Genomic DNA, 9,543 nt, shown 5'->3' with positions numbered 1-9,543 from the left:
TTGAGGGCAGGAGGAGAAGGGGATGACAGAGGATGAGATGGCTGGATGGCATCACCGACTCGATGGACGTGAGTCTGGGTGAACTCTGGGAGTTGGTGATGGACAGGGAGGCCTGGCATGGTGCGATTCATGGGACACAACTGAGCGACTGAACTAAACTGAACTGATACGTCAATTAAAGATATTAATAAAGTATATTTGTAGAACAAAAAGAGACATCTTAGAAAGCTCTATTTATAATGCTGGCAAACACACACACACCCAAACACACACACAAAATAGAAGCTCTTGGTTTTGGGTGACCATCAGCTTAAGGGTAGCATAAGAAGATCAGTCACATTCCTTAATGATAGAAGCTTGTGTTAAGACACTAAAGGCCATGTGCTCAGAACATTATGACAAAGGTCCTATTTATTGCAAGAATATGTAGTCTCTCTCGTCACCATGTTGATATGCTAATATTTTGAGTTCCCATAGGTAAAGGCAAAAATTGCATTAAGAAGAAAAGGTTTTAATTGCCCTTCAACTAGAGGTTTTGAAATCTCAAAACTACTATGCCGTTATGAGCACAACACAACCCTTGACTTTGGAAGGGCTGTTTTGTTAAGAAAGAACTACTTTCAGGAATGTTAGAATAGACATCAGCAATAGAATGAGTACAATCAGTGAAATATACCCCCACTACATGCAGAATATGTTTCATGAGAAACGCTGGGCTGGAAGATGCACAAGCTGGAATCAAGATTGTTGGGAGAAATATCAATAACCTCAGATATGCAGATGACACCACCCTTATGGCAGAAAGTGAAGAGGAACTAAAGAGCCTCTTGATGAAAGTGAAAGAGGAGACTGAAAAAGTTGGCTTAAAGCTCAACATTCAGAAAACGAAGATCATGGCATCTGGTCCCATCACTTCATGGGAAATAGATGGGGAAACAGTGGGAACAGTGTCAGATTTTATTTTTTTGGGCTCCAAAATCACTGCAGATGGTGATTGCAGCCATGAAATTAAAAGACGCTTATTCCTTGGGAGGAAAGTTATGACCAAGCTAGATAGCATATTAAAACGCAGAGACATTACTTTGCCAGCAAAGGTCCATCTAGTCAAGGCTATGGTTTTTCCAGTGGTCATGTATGGATGTGAGAGTTGGACTGTGAAGAAAGCTGAGTGCCAAAGAATTGATGCCTTTGAACTGTGGTGTTGGAGAAGACTCTTGAGAGTCCCTTGGACTGCAAGGATGTCCAACCAGTCCATCCTAAAGGAGATCAGTCCTGGGTGTTCATTGGAAGGACTGATACTGAAGCTGAAACTCCAGTACTTTGGCCACCTCATGCGAAGAGTTGACTCATTAGAAAAGACCCTGATGCTGGGAGGGATTGGGGGCAGGAGGAGAAGGGGATTACAGAGGATGAGATGGCTGGATGGCATCACTTACTCGATCGACATGAGTTTGGTAAACTCCAGGAGTTGGTGATGGACAGGGAGGCCTGGCATGCTGCGATTCGTGGGGTCGCAAAGAGTCGGACACAACTGAGCAACTTAACTGAACTGATCCTGCACAGCATAGAAACTCAATGGACATTTGTTGAATGAATGAGTCAATAAATAAAGCCATGAAGAATGATTAGTGGATAAAAAACATAAATGAAAATGGTATAAATAATATGTTATGTAAAGATATGTACTCAGTTGTGTCCAACTCTTTGCATCCCCATGGACTGGGGCCCACCAGGCTCCTCTGTCCATGGAATTTTCCAGGCAAGAATGCTGGAGTGGGTTGCCATTTCCTTCTTCATGTATACCTATACATATAAAACATAATATAAATGAATAAAACCATATTGGCAAATGTAAAAACAATTTACTCTGGAAAAAAAAAAGTGTATTAAGACCTAGGCGATCAGGTCTGCTTTAAGGACTTTTTCTCTTGACGTCCACATCCTGAAAAACTTCCAAGTGAGTTCTGCAGTGTCATAGAGTCTTGGCTCAATAGTAAATGTACTGTTGCTTCAAACACGAGGGAAGAAACCTGAATCTCCCTCCCCTTTTTCTGCTACATCCAGAGCCCAGCCCAGCAGGTGTGCAGTGATCTGGTCAACCCTGTACTGCCAATGTATGTTGCTTCCAGAAAGCCAGGAATAAGACATAACTGTGAACAAAGGTTTTCTTCCTGAGCAAAACAGAGAAAAAACTACCCTTATATGTCAGTCTAATACACACACATATGTATTATGCTGCTTAACACCTCTCTATGGAATAGTAGTTGAGACAAAGGGAGGGGGTGGATCCTGCAGCCTCTGCTATTTAATGGCAACATACTCAGTTATACTTGGTGAGGTTCAGTACTTGTCTCTGTATCAGCTCTGGTTAAAATACATTTTTTTTTCCACGGGTATGTACTATATTTTTTCTTTGAACATAAACTCTAGGAGAAATTTTTGTTTTCTCTTTTTCTTTATAAATATATGAATGTGTGTATGTTTACATCATAATAATGTGCATTTGTATGTGTCATTTATGTGTGTGTGTATATGTGTGTGTATGTGTGTGTGTGTATATGTGTGTGTATATGTGTGTGTGTGTACATGTCATCATGTATGTGTGTATGTATATAAATATGTGTACATATAGCCTTGTGTGTTTGTGTCCTATAAAAGATATCAAGCAAATACAACACTAATTGATCTCTTGTGTTGATTTTTCCTTTTTCTGATTTTCTAGGGTAATTGTCCAAACAACTGCTATTTATTATTTGATTATTTTATTTATTTAACATGATATAGTAGAAAAAGGTGGACTAAAAGTCAGATAACCTGAACTTGAGTCCTATATCTGGCTTTTGGGCTTGTCATTTAATCCCAACTCTTTAATTTCTTCCTTGTGAGGAATGAGATAGTAATTTACAATGTTTGTATACAGTTAGAAATACATGTAAAGCATTTAGCATGCAATAAATGTTCATTGTGATGACAACTGTGTTTTTATGATTGCCTTTCTCCACGATTTGATCAAAAGCTCCTTGAGGATAAAAAATGCAATTTTGAAATCCACCATAGATTTGTTTACCAAAGCAGGAAGCACATGCTGGTACTCTATAAATGTGAGTGTATTACACTGAACTACAAGGTAAGTGTAAAGATAAAGCACTGTCCTAAGGACATAATCAAAGCCCATTCCCACTCTCTATGACTTTGTTATCTCACATTTTCACCTTCTGAGCACAAGAGCAAATAAGTATGTCTTTAACAACGGCAGCCATGAAATTAAAAGATGCTTGCTGCTTGGAAGAAAAGCTATGACCAACCAAGACAGCATATTAAAAAGCAGAGACATTACTTTGCCAACAAAGGTCCATCTAGTCAAGGCTATGGTTTTTCCAGTAGTCACACATGGATGTGAGAGTTGGACCATAAAGAAAGCTGAATGCCGAAGAATTGATGCTTTTGAACTGTGGTGTTGGAGAAGACTCTTGAGAGTCCCTTGGACTGCAAGGAGATCCAACCAGTCCATCCTAAAGGAAATCAGTCCTGAATATTCATTGGAAGGACTGATGCTGAAGCTGAAGCTCCAATACTTGGCCACTGGATGCGAAGAGCCAACTTGTTGGAAAAGAACCAGATGCTGGGAAAGATTGAAGGCAAGAAGAGAAGGGGACAACAGAGGATAAGATGGTTTGATGGCCTCACTGACTCGATGGACATGAGTTTGAGCAAGCTCTGGGAGTTGGTGATGAACAGGGAAGCCTGGCGTATTGCAGTCCATGGGGTCGCAAAGAGTTGGACATGACCAAGGGACTGAATTGAACTGAAGCACACTGAAAAATTATTGTTACTATATATAATTCTCATACTTTGAACCTACACTAATCAAAAGGTGGATCTGATCTCTGTAAATGTGAGGCATTGATCCACACACACTTTGATCAGTGTCTTCCTAATTACCTGCCAGGATGCACAACATGAAAAAAATCTGCATTTGGTGCAACCCACCAGAGCAATGGATGCAAAGAGATAACAGACAACACTGTGACCTGAAACCAGGCTTCCTGACATTAAAAAGGAATAATATCCAAGCAAAGCAACAGGCTTTAACAGCCTTTGCTTTTCAGTCCACAGCTCAGACATTCTCATAAGTCATATAAACTCTGTGTTTCATCTACTTCACCTAAAACACGGCTTCCCCTGGTGGCTCAGATAGTAAAGAATCCATCTGTAATGCAGGATTTGATCCCTGGGTTGGGAAGATCCCCTGGAGAAGGGAATGGCAACCCACTCCAGTATTCTTGTCTGGAAAATACCATGGACAGAGGAGCCTGGCTGGCTACGGTCGATGGGGTCACAAAGAGTTGGACACAACTGAGAGACAAACACTTTAAAACATGGCTACAGTAAGTATCGGAGAAGAACCTGGCACCCCACTCCAGTACTCTTGTCTGGAAACTCCCATGGATGGAGGAGCCTGGTGGGCTGCAGTCCGTGGGGTCGCTAGGAGTCAGACACAACTGAGAGACTTCACTTTCACTTTTCACTTTCATGCATTGGAGGAGGAAATGGCAACCCACTCCAGTGTTCTTGCTGTGAATCCCAGGGACGGCGGAGCCTGGTGCGCTGCCGTCTATGGGGTCGCACAGAGTCGGACACGACTGAGATGACTTAGCACAGTAAGTATGCGGGAGCCACAGTTCATATGAAACATTCAGAGCTGATTTTTTGCAAATATTTACTATGACTTGACTCCAAAAATGAAACAAGTTGAGCACAAATATTTATTTATTTTTCCCTCTCTATCTCCCAGTTGAGTTTCCAGCTGGCTATACATCTCATAATAGAATAGACACTAAGATAATTACAATGTCTATTGAATAATTTTTCTTTTGGATAGCTACATGGCCCCTCATTTCCTATCATCAGGGTGCCATCCAGAATCATTATTTTCTGTTTTCGGATACTCTGCCTGTCTAATTAATAGTACTTCTCTCTGTAAATTCTACTGCTGGCCACTCTCCAGCCTTGTGGAACATTCCCTAAAGGCTACACACATCTCCTCTCAGTTCTAGTAAATTGTTATTACTGCTTTTCCTGTAATTATCCCACGTGCATCACAGTTCAAGAAAAGCAAAATATGCTAGATTTACAGACTCAGGTGGAAAAAATTTGTCAATATTTTTAGGAAAAACCTTAGCCATATCCTCAAATAGATATCACAAATCCATATGCAAACACTAGAAACAGTCTTAGAAACTGGATTAGACACACATGCTGATTGTATTTCGTCCTTATGAATACAGTCATCCTATGGTTTGACACTTTACTGGACGGGTCAGTCATGGCACTTGCCACATCTAATGTGCTTTCTGAGGACATCAGTTGCTTCCCTGCCCTGCTGGGGAAAGCAGCCATAGCAGTACTCTGTGCAGGAGTTCACGTTTGGTGCCATGATTCAACCCTCCAGATCTAACGAATTGGACCAAGAAGAGGCGCGTGATGGCCAAATCCTAGGTTGACCAGAAACCTATGAAATGGAGTCAGTTTGCACTCCAGTATCTCAGGGCTTATCCATTTAAATTCATATATCTTTTTAGAGTTTCGGGGATCCCTTTCCAAAACTTTTGTTCAGATGTGTTTAGATGACTTTAAGATAGCTTCAACGGATGCGTGCAAACTCCAGGAAGGCAGCAACACAAAAGTGCCTGCCTTGAGTGTGCAGGAGCGTGTGGTTGTTTATTTGCTTGACCCAAGCAAGACACTGCATGCAACTGAAAGTATTCGGAATATAGTCAAGGCTTTGACTCTAGGTAGAAGGCAGCTCCTAGTGCTCTGCACTCTTGCAGGGATCTGAAAGATTTACCCTGTGATAAATGGCTATAATCCACTAAGTAAAATTGAGTCCACATAATTCAGCTGGGTCTGAAGCTCAGAGAAGAGAGGATTTACTATATAAACTCACAATCACATATCAGCAATTATCTGTTTCTGTATATCAGGCCCTGGTGCTCATATATAAAGCTGCCACTGCAGCATGTTTAAGCACGTGCTCGCACACACACAAAATGAAATGGTTTCTCTCTCTCCTCTCTCTCCCCATCACCCCTCCCCCATTCAAAATGGAATGCTTCCTCTGCTCTATCTTCTAGATATTGGGCCCTTATTAGGAATATGTCTATTAAATATGTTAAATATTTAAATAACAACATTTTAAAATTTTTAATATTTAAAAAATACTTCTACAGTCAGCTTCTTGAAATCCTTAATCTTCCTAAACTTCCTGATTTCTACTTCCCGGTGTCATTGGAGGGTCCTCTGCCATAGTTTTTTAATACATTTCTCTTTTCCCTCTTCACTGAGCTGGAGCAGGCTGGGAACACAAGTGGGCTTGCACATTGAGAACTGAGCTGTAAATCTCTCTTTAAAGCTCAGTGAGTAACAGTCAAGATAACAGTATTACATAATTCTCCATGAAGTATTCCTGTTTGAAATGCAGTGTCCCAGGTAGCTCAGTTGAAAAGAATCAGCCTGCCAGTGCAGGAGACATGGGTTCAATCCCTGGGCCAGGAAGATCCCCTGGAGAAGGAAATGGCAACCCACTCCAGTATTCTTGCCAGGAAAATCCCACGGATAGAGGAGCCTGGCAGGCTACAGTCCATGAGGTTGCAAAGAGTTGGACATAGCTCAATGACTGAGCACAGCACATTTGTATAAAGAGGACTTTAAATTTCCCAGTGGCTCCTCAGGTAAAGAACCTGCCTGCAATCCAGGAGACACAGGAGACATGAGTTTGATCCCAGGGTCGGGAAGACCATCTAGAGGAGGGTGTGGCAACCCACTCCAGTATTCTTGCCTGGAGAATCCCATGGACAGAAGAGCCTACTGGGCTATGGTCCATGGGGTTGCAAAGAGTTGGACACAACTGAAGTGACTGAGCACACACACACACGTGTGTGTATATATATACATAGAGAGAGAGCGCGTGTACAAATGAGAGAAAAAAATATATATCTGTATTGCTTCTGGGAAACACTGTCATAGAAGATAGTAAAACATTAGTTTCTAGACCCGATTATATAGTAAATTCCAATGTGTGGAAGGGGGTTCCCCCACACCAACAAGCAATGCTTGGATACCAGCTGGGTGCTGGCTGTCCTACAGTTTACTCCAGGGAGGAATATCAGATCCCATGAGCTAAGGGCTCAGACTTACAAGACTGTCCCTCCTCCCCTGTGTCCCACCAACTTCAGAGGGAGTTGCAAGGCCAGGTTGTCACCTGTGTGTCGGACTGACCGGCTACAGATTGGAGTTCAACAACTCCCTCTTTGGGTTCAATTAATTTGCTAGAGAGGGTCACAGAATTTAGAAGTATTTTACTTACTGGATTACCAGTTTATTATAAAAGGTGGTTATAGGGCTTCCCTGGTGGCTCAGGGGTAAAGAATCTGCCTGCCAACGCAGGAGACAGGTTCGATCCCTGATCCAGGAAGATCGCGCATGCTCGGAGTGACTAAGCTCATGCACCACAACTACTCAGCCTGTGTTCTAGAGCCAGGGAACTGCAACCCCTGAAGCCCGAGTGCCCTACAGCCTGTGCTCTGCAACAGGAGACTGCCCACTGCAACAAAGAGTAGCCCCCACTCACCGCAACCAGAGAACAGCCCGCACGGCAACAAAGCCCCCGCACAGCCAAAACTAGCCAAATAAAACTATAAAATAAAAAAGGACGTGATAAAGGATGCAGATGAACATTCAGATGAAGAGACTAAAGGGCAAGGTATGTGGGAAAGGGTATGGAGCTCCCAAGCTCCATCTGAGTTTGCCAGTCTTCCCAAAACCTCCGCCCTCCCCAAGTCTCCTCCAACCTGGAAGCTCTCTGACCTCTCTCCTTTTGAATTTCTTTGTTTTTTGATAGGCAGAGTGAGTTTGTTAGCATAGGCTGCTTGTGAGAGAAACAGGTGGGCTAGCATGGAGTACAGCAGCCACAAAAACCAAAGGGGTTATCTTTTTGAGTTTTTATACAGGCTTCATTGCATAGGCTTGATTGACTAAATTGTTGGCCACTGATGGATCCAACATGTCTCCCACCATTCTCCCCTTCCCAGAAATGGGACTGAGCCTTTAAATGCATGGCTCTCTTGGCAACTCCCACCCTTAGGTTAAACTAAAGACTTTCCAGAAGTCACCTAATTAACATAACAATATAACAAAAAATTTTTTTTTTGCTTTTATCATAGGAAATTTCAAGGGTTTTAGCAACTATGAACCAAAAATCTTGAACAAAGACTAAATATATATATGAGAAATATATTTTGGCCATCTGAATGGCTGAATATATATTTCTTATAAATCATAAGATAACAGACATCAAGAAAATAGTCTCTTCAATAAATAAAAAGCAACCATGAAGGTGTGGGGGACTTATAATTAGGGTGGACTTCTTAGTCAATTATATCAAAGGGGAAAAAAATGGGAAGAATGCAATGAAATTAGGGAATTAGCAGAAATGAAAATCATGGTTAGAGGTGTCTTTATTTAAGATGAGGCTCTGTGCGTGCTAAGTCGCTTCCATCACATCTGACTCTTTGCGACCCCATGGACTGTAGCCCACCAGGCTTCTTTGTCCATGGGATTTCCCAGGCAAGAATACTGGAGTGGGTTGCCATGCCCTTCTCCAGGGGATCTTCCAGACCCAAGGACTGAACCCATGTCTCTGGCATCTCCTGCATTAGCAGGTGGGTTCTTTACCACTAGCCCCACCTGGGAAGCTAGATGAGGTTACCAGGAATAACTTCCTGAGGGAAACTGCATGGATTATCTCCCAGGGCATTTGCTTTAATTAACTGAAGTAAATACAACATTACAAAGAAGGTTTAGCTTAGCTGATGAGTCAATCTGAGAGTCAGGATTTCTTTCTTTGGAAAAGAAAAAGAGGATTCTGGCTTCCTTAGGGTTCTAATATGCTGGGTCTGCCATGTACAGTTTGCAGGTTGCTGGAGCAGGAAGGCAGGGAACCAGAGGGCAGATGCTGGTGAAATCCCGCCTGGCCCCTGGGGCTAAGGCCCTGCTTGAGGGTGTGTCGGCTGGGAGGGGCATCTAGTTCTAATTCCCACAAAAGAACAATATGGGTTAGTAGTGACCCTACAATACACTATGTGGAAAAATCAAATTGCATTTAAAAGCTTTGTAATATGACACTGAATTTCAAACGTTTATGCTATTTTTACAGAGACTATCCTTTCACACAGTACAGGTTCAAAAAAAAAAACACAAAAAAACAGGCCCAAAGTGGAATCACTTCTGCTAAGCCCCACGTCAGCAAACCAAGACTTAACACCTAATCTAACTGCAATTTCAACTTCTCCCAGAGATGGAAGCTTTAACCAGACAATCTTGAATTTTCTGGTCTGCACTAGTGAGGTAATCTTCCTGACTGACCCCCTTTTTGTCCCGCAAAGAAAGATGAGGGAATCTACTCTTTCCCTGCCCCTTTGTGGCGATAAAAGTCTCCATTTTTAAACAGCTTTTTAGAGCTCCCTTTGTTTACTAGATGGAATG

The sequence above is a fragment of the Bison bison genome, unplaced genomic scaffold (genome assembly GCF_000754665.1).
Source record: "Bison bison bison isolate TAMUID 2011002044 unplaced genomic scaffold, Bison_UMD1.0 scf7180017864274, whole genome shotgun sequence".
Taxonomy (NCBI): domain Eukaryota; kingdom Metazoa; phylum Chordata; class Mammalia; order Artiodactyla; family Bovidae; genus Bison; species Bison bison.
Note: the sequence above shows the minus strand (reverse complement) of the source record.